The 16,146-nt window shown below is 43.0% G+C and overlaps 1 protein-coding gene and 1 pseudogene across 2 annotated transcripts in view; one reads left to right on the top strand and one right to left on the bottom strand.

The window, feature by feature from the left end:
* Positions 1-16,146, bottom strand: part of LOC126267414 (spondin-2-like) — a 233,143-nt gene that overhangs the window by 100,025 nt on the left and 116,972 nt on the right. The window lies entirely within an intron of this gene.
* Positions 13,090-13,207, top strand: LOC126268321 (5S ribosomal RNA; annotated as a pseudogene).

The following is a 16,146-nucleotide window of genomic DNA, read 5'->3' on the forward strand; positions in this document are numbered from 1 at the left end:
AGTGCACGATGGGGAGGATTTTCTTTGAAGCTGATCTAATCAGAGGCTAGAAACTGCAGATTATGACGATGATGATGATGATAACGATGAGTGAAATCTCCTTTCACAGGACAGATCGGATCAGGTTGTGGAAAGGGGCCAAGGTCAATTACTGTTAGGTATACAAGAAAACACACAACTATATTGCTCAAATCAATGCACAGTTTTCTCTTTAAAACAACAAAGGTCAATTCACGGCTGAAGGCCCTAAGTAACTTCTCCAGAATAAGTTTAAATGAATCCTTCTAAAACACCAGGATTTAGAGTAATGACTGAAGGCCTTACTTAAGTAAAACTGCAATATCTTCTCGGCTAAAGGCTGAAATAATATTTCACGTCATCCAAGGAAATATTTTAAAAGCCAAGCATTTACAAATTTCGTCTAAGACCATATTAAGGAAAATTCGAATTAGTTCTTTGGCTGAAAGCTCAATAAAATTTCTTTTACATAAAAAATATAGTCTTTACAGATAATCTTTTCACAGTACAAAAGAAAAACATCTTAAGAGAACTTGAAGTATCTTGTCGGCTGGAGGCCCAAACAATTACTCAAGAAAAAACAAAGACAACCTTAAGATAAACATTTACAAAACACTCTTGAAGGCCATTTCAAGAACTCAAGACAATTAAAGAGAAATCTTACAGGCACGGATTTACATATTAAAGCCACAGATTCTGAAACAAATGCAGCAGAAGGCCTAAATGCATAACAACAAACAACGGCTGAATCGCTAATCTTAAAATATTTGTCATGAAGTTCGGCTGAAGGCCATATGCTAAACGTAATCCAGGCAATATTAAGACACGGCTGAAGGCCTGTCACAGTACCTGAGACCAAATAAAATGACAATCAGAAACAATAAACAGTGGTGCTCAGAAGTGATCCAAGGGTTGGCCTGGAGAGGAAACACTAACGACAGTTTAGGTGAGATAGGCAGCCAAGTATAACACTAAATAATCGCTTGGCAACACGACCTAGGGACGGCTGAAGAACCACCCAACCAGCTAATCAATTCCGTCTGTCGCAACCGACCAACTGCCTACTCCAGTACTTAGACAACATTCATCTGCTCTGTGGAAATCACAGAAGCTACCCACAGTTCCACATAAACACACTTGCACAAGAACTCGAACAATCGTAAAGACAACCACTGTCGAACAGCAAGGACGAATCAATTCGAAACACAGAGAGTTTCCACAAGAGGTCGGCGACCAAATACACGTCGTCCGGTGTGACGACCGACCGAACGACCAACCCCGTTCGTTCCCACTCAAGTTACGTTTGTCGGCGACGGTCGGGCGAGTGTTGGCTCTCCGCAGCTGACTGCAGCTCCAACCTGACTCAACTCCATGTCCGTTTGCAACACGGAGACACGGCGACCCGGGCACCCTGGCTCGGTCCCACACATGCAGGGCTAACTCTTGCCCATTGGCCATGACATCTCTGCACAAGGAAGGAACCGACCCACGTCCGGCAAGATGACCAAGTGACGAGGCTCAGAAATGATCAAAGGACCAACTACACGTCGCCCGATGAGACGACCAACCGAACGACCAACCGACGGTCGTCCCACTCCAATCTCCTTCCGTTAGACAGTTCATGTGTGTCGCCAGCGGCCGGCGAGCACTGGCTGTCCGCACCTCACTGGCGCTCCGTCCCTTGCTTCACTGCTACTGCGTCCGGACTGAGCTCCGCTCTGAACAGACGACGACACGGAAATAGTAGCGGGCGGTCCAGAGATGATACGATAATGCACTTATCGATAAGCGCTGCTGCTGCCACTCACGGGCAAGGAAACCAGCAACCTAGTAAATCGAATTAAAAGAAAAAAGAAAGACTGCAGAGCCACACAAACAAGATGACAAGCAATAAATGGCATCAGTGCGAGCTGCACACGGCTCAATGAGATATACAGGGACCAAGATTACACAACCTGCCCCCTGCCACGTCTTCACAATTGTGTCCCCCCTACCCTCCATCTCTACGCCCTTCATCTCCTTTCCCAAGGTGGCTTCCATGAACTCCCCCTCCCAGATGATGCCCTCGCTCCCTCCATTTATCCCTCCTATCAACTCTGATCCTCACCCCGTCCTTTCCTTCATCCTTTTCTTGGGATCCCTCTCCCCCCTTCCATCCTCCTTTTCCCCACCTACCCTCTCCCTGCCCCCCATTCTCTCCCCCAAGTCCTTTTCCCTCCTCTGCCTTTTCCCATTCCCTCTCACGTCTGCCCTGCTCCTCCCCCCTCATGGATCCTCTCCTTCCTTTGGTTCCCCCCCCTTTCGTTTTTCCTCTCCTCTCTCCTTGTTTTCCCCCTCATCTGTCCAGGTCCCCCCCCCCCCCCCCCCCAATCAGCCCTTGGCTATGGTGTGTCATCTTTGTGCCGATGGTGTGACATCTTTGTGTCATTTTCGTGCAGTGTTTACAGTGAGTGTTCAGTGTTGTGTGTCTTTTCGGAAGTGTTGCGAACGGCCATCATATTGTCACTGGGTGTGATTTTTATATCTCTTGCGAACAGAAACCAGACTGTCATCATGTTTTTTAATTGTCTGTCTACTATGTTACCTGTCTGATTCCTTTGTATTTTATTTGACAACCCTTTGCTTTATGCTTTAAGTTTCCCAATTTTTTCCGCCGTTTTACAATTTAAGTCACCCATTTATGGCCTTTTTATTGTTTCTTATCTTCTTCTTACATTTTAAAAAGCCTGTAGACTGCAGAGCAGCATAATAAGCTGCTACCAGCCCGCCCGCTTCGAGCGGAATCAAAATTCAATAAAGAAAGAAAAAAAAAAAGGTTACACGAAAATGGTTAACTGCCAAGTCAACTAAATGCGATTAGAGAAACAGTACAATCGGTTATTGTGGTGTCGTCAGGTGGTTTACGGCTGGTGCAGCAGCCAAGTCCAGTGCCGTTGGCCTCCTCCAGTAAAGCTTTGAGACCAGCCACCCGCTGGCGTCCCGCACCTGCAGCCCCACTCCGTGACGTCATCGGAGACGGACGGGGCGGCCGCGGACGCGAGATACGGCCGCCGTAAACAGTGCCGTCGGGTTATTAATGGCTGGCAGCGCGACGCCGGCAGATCCCGGCCCGGCGGAGCGGCGGCTGTCGCAAGCGCGGCGAGGCTGCTCGGCGCTTTCTCTTCTTTTATGAAAAAGCTCGCCTCCTGCGGTGCCGAGAAATCTGCCGTGAAACGCGCATAAAAACGCCGCGCCCACCGAGCGCCCCGTTGACAGCGCAGCTGCTAGCGCACTTTACTGCCGCGCCGTACGGTCGCCATTGGCTTTGCCTTTGTACTCTGTAGAACGAGCCGCGGACTGTGTCGTTACTGCGTCTTCTTCTGCACTCAAGGCGATCACGTGTGAAGAACAATATTTGCCTACACTCGCCACCGTAGCCGAGGTCGCTAACCTTCAGATGAGCAGCGGTTCTCGACTCGAAGGTGTAGTGCGCGCAAAATGACGTGGCCGCTAAACGCGCAGTCGGCTGGGGAAGCTAGGGGAGGAGCGGAAGTGGTGTGGGGGTCGCTGAGAGCGCGGTAGTCTTATTTTGCCTCATATAACCTCGGGTCCAGCTGAACCAGATGCAATAGCACAAAGTTACCTACCTTGTTGTTGTTGTTGTTTTCAGTACTGACACTGGTTTGATGCAGCTCTCCATGCTACTCTATCCTGTGCAAGTATCATCTCCCAGTACTTACTGATACCTACATCCTTCTGAATCTGCTTGGTGTATTCATCTCCATCTACGATTTTTACCCTCCACGCTGCCCTCCAATGCTAAATTTGTGATCCCTTGATGCCTCAGAACACGTCCTACCAACCGGTCCCTTCTTCTTGTCTAGTTGTTCCACAAACTTCTCTTCTCCCCAATCCTATTCAATACCTCCTCATTAGTTATGTGATCTACCCATCTAATCTTCAGCATTCTTCTGTAGCACCACATTTCGAAAGCTTCTATTCTCTTCTTGTCCAAACTATTTATTGTCCATGTTTCACTTCCATACATGGCTACACTCCATACAAATACTTTGAGAAACGACTTCCTGACATTTAAATCTATACTCGATGTTAACAAATTTCTTTTCTTCAGAAACGCTTTCCTTGCCATTGCCAGTCTACATTTTATATCCTCTCTACTTCGACCATCATCAGTTATTTTGCTCCCCAAATAGCAAAATTCCTTTACTACTTTAAGTGTCTCATTGCCTAATCTAATTCCCCCAGCATCACCCGACTTAATTCGACTACATTCCATTATCCTCGTTTTGCTTTTGTTGGTGTTCATCTTATATCCTCCTTTCAAGACACTGTCCATTCCGTTCAACTGCTTTTCCAAGTCCTTTGCTATCTCTGACACAATTACAATGTCATCGGCGAACCTCAACGTTTTTATTTCTTCTTCATGGACTTTAATACTTACTCCGAATTTTTCTTTTGTTTCATATATTGCTTGCTCAATATACAGATTGAATAACATCGGGGACAAGCTACAACCCTGTCTCACTCCCTTCCCAACCGCTGCTTCCCTTTCATGCCCCTCGACTCTTATAACTGCCATCTGGTTTCTATGTGTTGTTGTTGTGGTCTTCAGTCCTGAGACTGGTTTGATGCAGCTCTCCATGCTACTCTATCCTGTGCAAGTTGCTTCATCTCCCAGAACCTACTGCAACCTACATCCTCCTGAATCTGGTTTCTGTACAAATTGAAAATAGCCTTTCGCTCCCTGTATTTTATCCCTGCCACCTTTAGAATTTGAAAGAGAGTATTCCAGTCAACATTGTCAAAAGCTTTCTCTAAGTCCACAAATGCTAGAAATGTAGGTTTACCTTTCCTTAATCTATTTTCTAAGATAAGTCGTAGGGTCAGTATTGCCTCGCGTGTTCTAACATTTCTGCGGAATCCAAACTGATCTTCCCTGAGGTCGGCTTCTACCAGTTTTTCCATTTGTCTGTAAAGAATTCGCGTTAGTATTTTGCACCTGTGACTAATTTTCACATCTGTCAACACCTGCTTTCTTTGGGATCTGTCACAACTGGAACTCAGGTAATTTTCTGGCATTATATATTTGTACGTGTGTGAGAAGTTACTTTAATACATATTCTTGGGTATTGCATCTGGTTCTCTGTCAAGAGCTCCATTAATGACAGAAAATTTCTACATGCCGTGCATTATTGCATTAAAATAATTGTACTAATCACAATCCTCTTTGTACTGTTGATATTCCTTTGAAATGTTCTGTATCATTCTGAATCTCCAGTTATTATGAATACTCATCATATATGCGCATATTTCTTTCTTGAGACTGTCACAACTGGAACTCAGGTAATTTTCAGGTCTTTATATATTTGTACATGTGTGAGAAGTTACTGTCTCAGACATACCATGCTACCTCAATTTACACTTAATATAGTGTTACACATTACCTCAGACTAGTATTTGTAATGACATTTTGATATCCTCAGATGGTTTAATGCAGATGTTTTGTAGCACAGAAACGTAACGTCCATTGGGTCCAATGAACAGGAGTTTGTGGAATCTCTGTATTTTTTTAACTTGTATTCTTCTTATCTTCTAGATTGTGGTTGTTGCTCCACACTTGTTGCATACGTACACTACTGGCTGGGTTTTGTTCCCTGAAAGTACAAATTCCTTTTGAAAACTATCCAGCTCATTACAGAGTAACTATTGCTAACACAGTATCACATTTTGCAGTTTTCACCACATGGCGTGACGGAAGTGGTGTGGGGGTCACTTAGAACGCTGCGGGGGAAATGCCGATAGGTGGAGGGGGAGTGCCGTTCTAAACTGAAGCCCACACTCACATTTTTGATAAATATTAAGTGAGGCCTCCTCACGCCCACATTTGCATGGTGACCATTGAAATACATTCCCCAACTCTTCTTCGGTTAGTATCTACACAGAATTCCGCCGCAAATGCAGCGATTCATTTTCACTTGATTTGTTAACCATTTGTAACTTTCATAGACGAGTCACGAGTGGGGAGTTTTGAGTAAAACCTACGCAGTTCTCTTGTTGCCGTGTTAAAATTTGCTTCTTTTGCCAAAACTCAGCGGAGTTACAGAGTCTCACCTCCATAACATGTGCAAATGCAATTGCGAGAGAATTCTGAAACAGTGGTTTATTAAGTATATTAAGTGAGGAAATGAGGAAAACTAAGGTCAGCATCTTATGGAAAAGCACATCCTAAGTACAAAACAAACGTGTAAGGACTTCACTTATGTCGTTCCAAAACCCATCGCATTTCTCGTTTCACCAGCTATCGATGAGTGTTAAAAATTACATTCTTTTATCTGAGAAGTCTGTAGTTAGTGGAATAACACGGTAGATAATGAAGTTTTAGATAATAACCATTTTGCAAAATACTCTCATCTTTGTGTGCTATCATTTTCCAAAATCTCATTTTGGTATCTCAATCCATTTATAAAATATGGGGAATGTTGTACATATTTCACTCTGGCTTTATCTCTGGAGCGGTGCGATCGCAAATTAATGCGTTACGTCAGATCAATTTTCTCAAGATTGGTGACAGATAGAGACATCCACGCAAGTCTAAAGAAAAATTAAATATTTTTGCTAAATTTCTTCCGCAGTGACATATTATGTAATATGCACCAGACGCAAATCTTAGCGACCCCTATTTTTCATTGCAGACTTTTTCGAATTTCGCCCAGTGTCTTACTTCCATGTAAATATCTCAAAAAGTACGACCATTAACGAAATGATGGACACATCATAATGAACCTGACATATAAAGCTACAAATAAAGCAAGAATGATTTTTTTTTACCCAGAAGTTCATCCAAAATCATTTGAGAAAGATTGCAGGGCATGCCCGTTGATTCTGTCATCGCCGACAGGCTGATAGGTGGTAAACGCTTGTCGGCCTCCCCTTCTGAACAAACGAATGAACTCGCCCAGCTCTTTGGACAAAACCTGGGCACTGCGCATCGGCCACTGTATCCTGTGCGACCTATAAGAGGGTCGCAATCGTGGCAATGGACCACGTTTTCACTGCGAGTATCTGAGCAGCAGTGGGAAGGGAGGTGGTGGCGAGAAGTTCCAGATCACCTGTCTTTGAGCAAGTAACCTGGGTTAAATTCTAAACCTCTCTGCAGTGTCTCATGAAGTGAAGGTACTGACACTTTTAATGGTGATACACCCGTGGGACGGGGGAGGTAAAGCTTGGTGGCGCATTTGGTGCTATTTCGGAGGAGTAGGCTGTGTCTGGGCAGCGGGTTTTTACCCTCTGCCTCCTCCTCTTCCTCACTGTCGTCACCAATATGAGAGTTCACAGACTATACAGTGAATACAGGAAAAGTCGTATCTAGATAAGTCATTTTATTTTGTGTGTATGTCTGTGTGTTGTGTGTGGGTGTGTGTGTGTGTGTGTGTGTGTTTGAAAGACGGATAGAGAGAGAGAGAGAGAGAGAGAGAGAGAGAGAGAGAGAGAGAGAGAGAGAGGGAGAGAGAGAGAGGGAGTGAGAAAGAGAGAGAGAGGGGGGGTGAGAAAGTGGGGGCGGGGAGGGAGAGAGACAGCGAACTAACTACAATAGTGGAAATACGAGTACGGACAAAACACTACATGCATCCTCACTCTCACCTATACACTACAACCTCTACGATACCAGCAAGGAAATGGGGCAGAAAGAACCTTCCCGAAAGGCAGTTGATTCCACCCTGTTGAATATCCCAGCCGAAAATGTCATACGACTTTTTTTCCTGTCTCAGTGGGTCCCACTAAACCTTCATACACCTCAAAGGTAGTTCAGTATATATTATTTTATAATTTGCATGATCACGAACATTTCGAATGTAAATCTACAATTATACTTTTTTGGTACCCAACATGCCAATAGCAATTCAGACTGTCTCAGAAATATTTCATGGTGACTCGTGATGAAATGCGCGGTCAATCACAAGTCCGATAACGTCGAATGCACGTGGAAGTGCGCCTCAAACGAAGAGTGCAAATTATCTTCTAACTAGAATGAAATTTTCACTTTACAGCGGAGTGTGCGCTGATATGAAACTTCCTGGCAGATTAAAACTGCGTGCCGGACCGAGACTCGAACTCGGGATCTTTGCCTTTCGCGGGCAAGTGCTCTACCGACTGAGCTACCCAATCACGACTCACGCCCCGTCCTCGCAGCTTTACTTCTGCCAGTACCTCCTCTCCTACCTTCCAAACTTTACAGAAGCTCTCCTGCGAACTGATTCCAGTTTTCATGCAGTGTAGCATTTGCAGGTGTGCGTAGCATGTCACACGCAACTGCACTCCGACCACCAGTATGCTATAGTGCTCCAGCTGTTATAGCCATCGGTAGCATCGTCATCATTTCCGTCTCAGATGCAGCCGAGACAGAGCTTTTGTACATCAATACGAACACTAATTTAACGTGTATCATATTGCTGGAGATGTCAATGTACTAATAAATGTAGTTAGTTTATAAGTCACAAGAGATGTAGATTCCAGAAAAAGAAATGATAATACACTCCACTTGCAGATGAGAGCCTGGACGTTATTCCCAAATACAGGACCAGCAGATTACTAATATGTTTAAAAGTAAACAATTACAAATCTCTTGGGATTTATTTAATTGTTATTATCACTGTTTCATTTAATCAATATATTGCAATTAGCTTTACCAGAAACATTTTTTGCTGTGTTTCATTCTAGTCTCAATAATAAAAGATCATATAGTAGTGCAGGAATTTTTAAAAAAAATCTCAAAAGTTGTTCTAACAATAAGGAATATCTTTAGTGATATATGTAATGCATCACTGGTACAGGAAATTTTTCCAGGCTAATTAAAATATACCATTCCTAAATCTCTTTATAAAAAACGGACAAAAAAGTCAATTACCTACCATCCAGTTACCTTACTAACTTCTTCCAAAATATTCGAAAAAGTAATGTACTCAATAGTATTCGCAATATTAGTAGAAACAATTTACTTGACACATCACAGTACGGTTCACTAACCTTAAATAATAAAATAACGTCAGTTGGTATTTTTGTGACCTGTCCAAGACGTTTGATAGTGTAGATCATGTTATATCCTACAAAAATACAAGTTTTATGGAATTCATGGCTTCACAAACTGCGGATTTGAATCACACGTAACAAATAGAATGCAAAAACTTACGCTGAATAAGTCAGATAATGTGGGAAACATAGAAAATTTTAATGACTGTGGAGAAATCACGAAGAAAGTCACACAGGTTCAAATGGCTCTAAGCACTATGGGACTTAACATCTGAGGTCATCTGTCCCCTAGACTTAGAACTACTTAAACCTAACTAACCTAAGGACATCACACATATCCATGACCGAGGCAGGATTCGAACCTGCGACCGTAGCGGTCGCGCGGTTCCAGACTGAAGCGCCTAGAAGCGCTCGACCACAACGGCCGGCCATCAACTCTAGAATAAAACCACAAATTTCACTTTCCAGTCTTACGCACCATCTTGAGTACGTACTGTCGTATGTGATCCTTACCACGCCTGAGTTAGTAGAGATGACAGAGAATATTAGAAGGAAATGATTTCATTTCTTCACAAGTTCGTTCAATAAGCACAAAGTTGTCAAGCAGATATTCATCATATTCCAGTGGCACGCGCTACTAAAGAGGAGTTGTGCATTTTACAGAGGTTTATTGTTAAAATTCAGAAAAGATCGCTCTGAGAAGTCAGGTTCCGATTAGTTACTTCCACATGTACCTTTAAAGATTCTAATTCGCACTGAAGCTTAACTACAGTCTTTTCAGGACATAATTCGTGATGGAACAAGACATGAGGGACAAAAGATGTGGTATGAAAAGTATCCTCGCCATACAAAGTATATGTAGATTTTTAAGTGACGAGGACACAGTTGATGTGGCTCTCGTAATGTATAAATTTAGCGGCTACGAATGCCGATTCATCTGAAAGGGAACTGGCACCATGTAGCAATTACTTTGCAATAATAAAATTATTTCAACAAATACAATCTTGAACACATATAAGTTATTTATTTCATTCGTTGACCCCTTTAGATCTCTTACAGGATCTTCATCACGCCATTTTGCTTGTTGGTTACGGCAAGAGGCGGTGACGTGGAACAGGCCGCTCTGGAGAGGCGTGAAGAATACTGCAGTGTCATCAATACTGATTTTATTGAAATAATTTTGTTATAGTTTTATCGATCACTGTTTCTTCCGCGGACAAACTTTCAAAAAGTTCTTACTTGTAATGGTTCAGTTTCTGTTTCTTCCTAAGCAGTGATAGTCATTATATGTCAAGGGACACCTACAGAGCTTATTTTGACAAAGGACGAGGTAGGCGGACAGATTTTACAATTATCCTCGTAGTTCAAGTTGGAGGTTATCTTTCTATCTCGATGGCCACTCTCATCATCATGTTGGTATCAGTTGACTGTCTATAAGACGAGCATGTCTTTATTTCACGATCCTGTGACCCTTCATTTGATTTATAGCCTCCGAAGGTCAACAAACAGAAATAAAATAATTAGCATTTTGAAATCTTTTAGCATTTGGCTAGCCGGCCGGTGTGGTCGTGCGGTTCTAGGCGCTTCAGTCTGGAACCGCATGACCGCTACGGTCGCAGGTTCGAATCCTGCTTCGGGCATGGATGTGTGTGATGTCCTTAGGTTAGTTGAGTTTAATTAGTTCTAAGTTCTAGGCGACTGATGACCTCAGAAGTTAAGTCGCATAGTGCTTAGAGCCATTTGAACCACTTTGCATTTGGCTAGTAACAAGTCAAGAGACAGGAAGTCAAAAGTGAAATGGATAATATTATCATACGAACTGTGAGGGTAAAGTTGAGCTTCCGATATACAGGGGTGGCTCTAGAGAACGTGAGACATCGGTTTTGTACCTTAAAAAACATACGAACCAGGTGATTATCTAACTACGAAATGAAGCAGTGGTCCACATTGATCCATGTTTATTACAGCAATTCCCTAGTGACGCACATGTATAATGAGTTACTACAGGGTCAGTTCGACACAATAAATGCAGAGTATAAGGAAATTAACAATTGTTGGCGTGAAACAGCACTGAATGTCCAGGCAAAGATTGATCAGCGTAGGATTATTAGATAAGAGCGTAATTTACGCGTGAATTGTGAAAAGGTGATTACAGGATGGTCACACACTGACTGCCTGAATTTTCCATAAGGATGGAAAACTGCATACGTAACTAACATTGTTGACTGAGTCATGAATGAGTCTTCAGCGCTCGAGAGAAGTACTGAATTCGCGAATGCTAACAATATACCTCCAAATACTTGGTAAGTCTCACACCCTTCTCACCCGAGTTCACCACCGTCTCACCCGAGTTCACCATGTTCTGCACTCAGTTGTGTGGTGTATGGTGAGTGCCGTGATCTGCTGCAGACTGCAACACATCAGTACTTTATCAAACCTCCAGATGAAATCTCTCGAACAAGTGTACTCTTCACGTTCCCCAGGCTAAGTCTCCTCCACCGTGTCCCAAGCTGAAGTGCGTTCTCGTCCGATCTCTCTAAAATTCAGCACAATTCCCAAGTGCCAATGAAAAAGTGCTCTCCATAGTCCTAGTCAATCATATTTTTGTCAGCCGTTTTCTCTCCTCGTAACGAAAACTTTAGAACACTAACCAATCCTTATACGCCAAGAACACAGATTTTAAACAATTCTAAACCACTCTCCACACCTCAGCTATGCTTGCTGCTTCAATCAATGCTCTCATTGCATTTCTCTGAAACTGGCACCCTGACTTCTCCTATTCTACTATTTTGCTATTTTTTAGATTAGCCATTGAGGATCTCTGTTAAACTTTAGGCAAGAGGTTATTAACAAGGGGTTTTTAACCCCATGAAAAATGGTGCTGAGAAGTCGGAAATTTTGGAAGTTTGTGGTAAGATCATGTGGGTCCCTGAGCTTACGCACTACTTAATCTAACTCTAACTAACTTACGCTAAGGACCAGACACACACACCCATGCCTGAGAGGGAGGACTCGAACCTCCGTCCGGGGGGGGGGGGGGGGGGAGGGGGAGCCACGCGGTCCGTGGCAAGGCGTCCAAAACCACGCGGCTACCACGCGCTGCAGGAAGTCGGCTCATCGCATTACAAAGCCGAGAAGAATCTCTGCTCGCAGTGCATCTGTCTCGCTTCTCAGGAAATACCGAGATCTTTATCTATCTGACTTCTCCTCGGCCAGCTTCCTCGGAAGGCGGCTCGCCAGCGCAAAACAAGATTTCTTTGAAGCGTGTTTTGGCCAGGCGGCACTGCTTGTAAAAACTGAGACTCTCAACGAGTGCATGTGCTTGTCACGCTACGTTATACGATTTCTGCGAATGTAGTCCTGGATCCCACATCACACACGGCGCGTTATGTGAAGAATAGCATGAAAGCGACTCTCAGACGCCTGCACCGACAATGGCCGTCAGCGGTTCTCGTCCGCTAGCGATTTCCTCGGAAAGACGAAGTGGGTTGGTCCAGAATACAAAATCACCGTTCTTGGCCATTGTGCTCAGCATGGCTCGCCACATAACCAACTAAAATATACACAAATTTAAATGCGAAACAGCCACCAGGAAGGAATTAACAGAACGCAGACGGATTGCCTTTGGCAATCACTGACGCTACTACTTACAGTCATTAACTATTTTAGTAAAGTCGGAATGGAATTCAGATAAAATTATTTTAAATGAGACGTGCCATTCCGGCAATGAACAGATGCATATCAAAACAAATAATTCAATAATACTGATACACAAATACCTTCGAAAAAGTTACTATTATACATTTGAGCTTCCCCTTTGATCCCAGAAGCCGGATACGTTTTGACGGTAAAGATGGTGCAGACTTTCGGAAATTCTAGTTTTTATTCGAATGTAATGCCACTTGGACACAGATGGGTCCTATGCGACCTCAAGGAAGTTTCTAGTGTCATAATGTAGGTATCTTGGATAAATTGAAAATACTCCCCGTTTCATTTGAAGAAAGTAACGAAACTAATATTTATCTTAAACCACAGGCTGTAAAAGCCAACGGCCTTGACGCAGTAGTAACACCGGTTCCCGTCAGATCACCGAAGTTAAGCGCTGTCGGGCTGGGCTAGCACTTGGATGGGTGACCATCCGGTCTGCCGAGCGCTGTTGGCAAGCGCGGTGCACTCAGCCCTTGTGAGGCAAACTGAGGAGCTACTTGACTGAGAAGCAGCGGCTCCGGTCTCGGAAAGTGACGTACGGCTGGGAGAGCGGTGTGGTGACCACATGCCCTCCATATCCGCATCCAGTGACGCCTGTGGGCTGAGTATGACACGGTGGCCAGTCGGTACCTTTGGGCCTTCATGGCCTGTGCGGGAGGAGTTAAGTTTTTTAGTTTTACAGGATGTAAAGCTAAGCCTCCTTGATGACTTCGTAAACGGTGACATTGCTTCTATATCTGCACTGACTGTACGAAGGCCTTCGAGCCTATTGTATGTAAATAAGAAGTAGTGAAATTTCAATGTTGCATGTGTGAAGAAGTCTGCTCATTCTGGCTGTATGAATTACACTCACTGACAGATTCAATGTGTGAGTTTCAGTTCTCGACAGATAACTATTATTTCCAAAGCGAGTACTACGCAAAAATATTACAAAGAGTTATCCATATATTACAAATAATTGCCTATTGTAAACGTATTTCTCTGTGCTTCTTTTGCTATTAAGGTTGAAACTTGACAGTTTTACTGGCATTGCTTCACTTCCCTTGAATAAAAAGTCCCGTGGGTCGAGTTCTCATTAAGACGAGGCCCAAGCGACACCGTGACTGACAGATTTATGATGGCCAGTTACGTACGACACTTAGCGATGTAAATTCAGCGTTGGCGCCACGTTAAGGCCGGTTGATGAAATGAGTTTCACAGAAATTGCTACTGGGTTTGTTTTAATAAATGACGCACGTTGCTCGTAAATAGGCTAACGGACATGAAATGCGTGCACATACTGGATGCAGCGTTTCTGTAAGCCTCTCTAATAGATAGAGCTAATGTGAGACGTAAGCTCTTTTTTTTCACAGTTTATAATTTTTGAGAGCATAGCTGAGTTTTCATAAGTGATTCTACGAGAAAGAATTCGAGGTTAAAGTCATAATTAACAGGATCTTAATAAAGAGTCGCAAAGTTTTCTTTTTCTCCTTGCATTAAATTTACACAAAAAAATCAAGCCGAGGAAAGTCAGGTCCCTCTTTCCCAGATCATCAACCTAAAATTTCTTAGTCAACATACGCCTGCCTACAGAGAAAAAAAAATGAGCTGCTAGTACGATGATCACATCACGTAAATAAATTATTTTGTGATAATGCCTAAACAAATTTTTTTTAATTTAAGAGCGATAGAGTTTACCTGAAAATTGAAAAGGTTACCAAAAACATAAATCTTGAGAACTCATTATATTACAAAACAAAAAGTGAGAAACATTCAGTACGTGAGTGATGACATGATCGAATCCACGCAAAACGCCACAGAACATTCTTTACAAAAATATGATCATTTGTGATACCTGTCTCGAAAGATTCAAAATAGAATCACCTTCCAATCTGATATATTGAAATTCGTTTCCGTCAGTTTCCAGTAAATATCAGGCCATGTGATGCTCAGTAATTAATTTCTCCGTAATGTTTTCCCTCAAATGAATATTTTGAAAACTCAACTTTCGTCAAAAATGGACTAGCATGCATAAGTCTGTAATCACCGGCCTCCAGCCATATTTCTATATTCATCACAAAACAGGTAACTATCAAACAAAGTATACAGTGTTACCTGTGTTATTTCGCATACTGTACTGACCATGGGGATTTTTGGTGAATGGTCCCTTCTCATTTGGAGCCGGATATCATCTACATCTAAATCAATACCATACCTTAGCCTTTGTGATGGAGGGCTCTTCTGCTACCATTACCAGCCACCCCCTCCCCCCCCCCCCCAGCCACCTCAATGCTCCATTTGCAAATGTTTTTTTAATGGTTGTCATCTCGCCAGACGTAAGTGGGAGGAAGCAGTATGTTGGCCGACTCTTCTTGGAATGTACTCTCCTATTCCAGGAAGCACTTTGGGACGTACAACAGCTCTCTTGGAGAATTTGCCAATATTCTCCCCAAAGCTCGCTCTTGCTAAACGATCCCATGACGAAACGTGACACTCTTTTCTAGATTTTCTCCGCCATTTATATTAACCCCAAGTGCTAATGGTTCCAGAGTGGTGATGTGGCGCTGTTCACTCTCGGCTCGAAGGTGATGGGTGTCCCAGTCGAAGTGACGTGGAACGGCGTCCGTCCATCACGACAAAGCCAGTCTGTAACTATTAGAAAAAAAAACTCCTCGCGTGGTTTGGTTTCTTTCAGATACTGTATGCTCTATGGAGCAGCACGTCGGAGTATGTGCGCCGCCCTTGCTTGTAATGAAAGCAATTGTGTTCCTTGCCTGTAGATTTTCTTCACTCATAAATATAGAGACTGTACCACTCGATAACGCGATGCCTCCATTGATCTGAAATAACCAAAAGCCCCTTGCGTGTTCGCGACAGACACTTCAGTTTACGTGAATTTGCTGACTATAGTTCTCATGCCCTGTTTGAGAATGGTTAATCAAACGTTAACAAATGGTATCTTGAATCATCATTCCATCACCCAAGCCGAGGTCACATTATGAATTTATCGAGGATATTAAGTTGTTAATTATTATTCCGTCGTGAAGTCGTCACTGCGTATCGTATTCAACAACTGCACGACGTAACTCCAAAGATAAAATACCCTTGAACAATGTTCAGAATGCGTCGTAATTTTGGTGTAAAGTTATTGCTGTTCACATTTAAATTATCACTAACTCACTTGGCACTTTTGTATTATCAGAATAATCACTTAATTTCACGAATACACTTGAAATGTCCATGAAATGATGTAGGTGGCACGAAGAATTAAAGTTGAATTAAGGTTTATTATTCTTCGTAATTATTGTCTGTCCCTACGCCGAGCACACAGACCGATATGTCTTTTAGGGAATTATGTCTGTTAACATCAGTAATCTTGACTTTGACGATAACTTCTGACAATACGTTGAAATT

The sequence above is a fragment of the Schistocerca gregaria genome, chromosome 4, assembly GCF_023897955.1.
Source record: "Schistocerca gregaria isolate iqSchGreg1 chromosome 4, iqSchGreg1.2, whole genome shotgun sequence".
Lineage (NCBI taxonomy): Eukaryota > Metazoa > Arthropoda > Insecta > Orthoptera > Acrididae > Schistocerca > Schistocerca gregaria.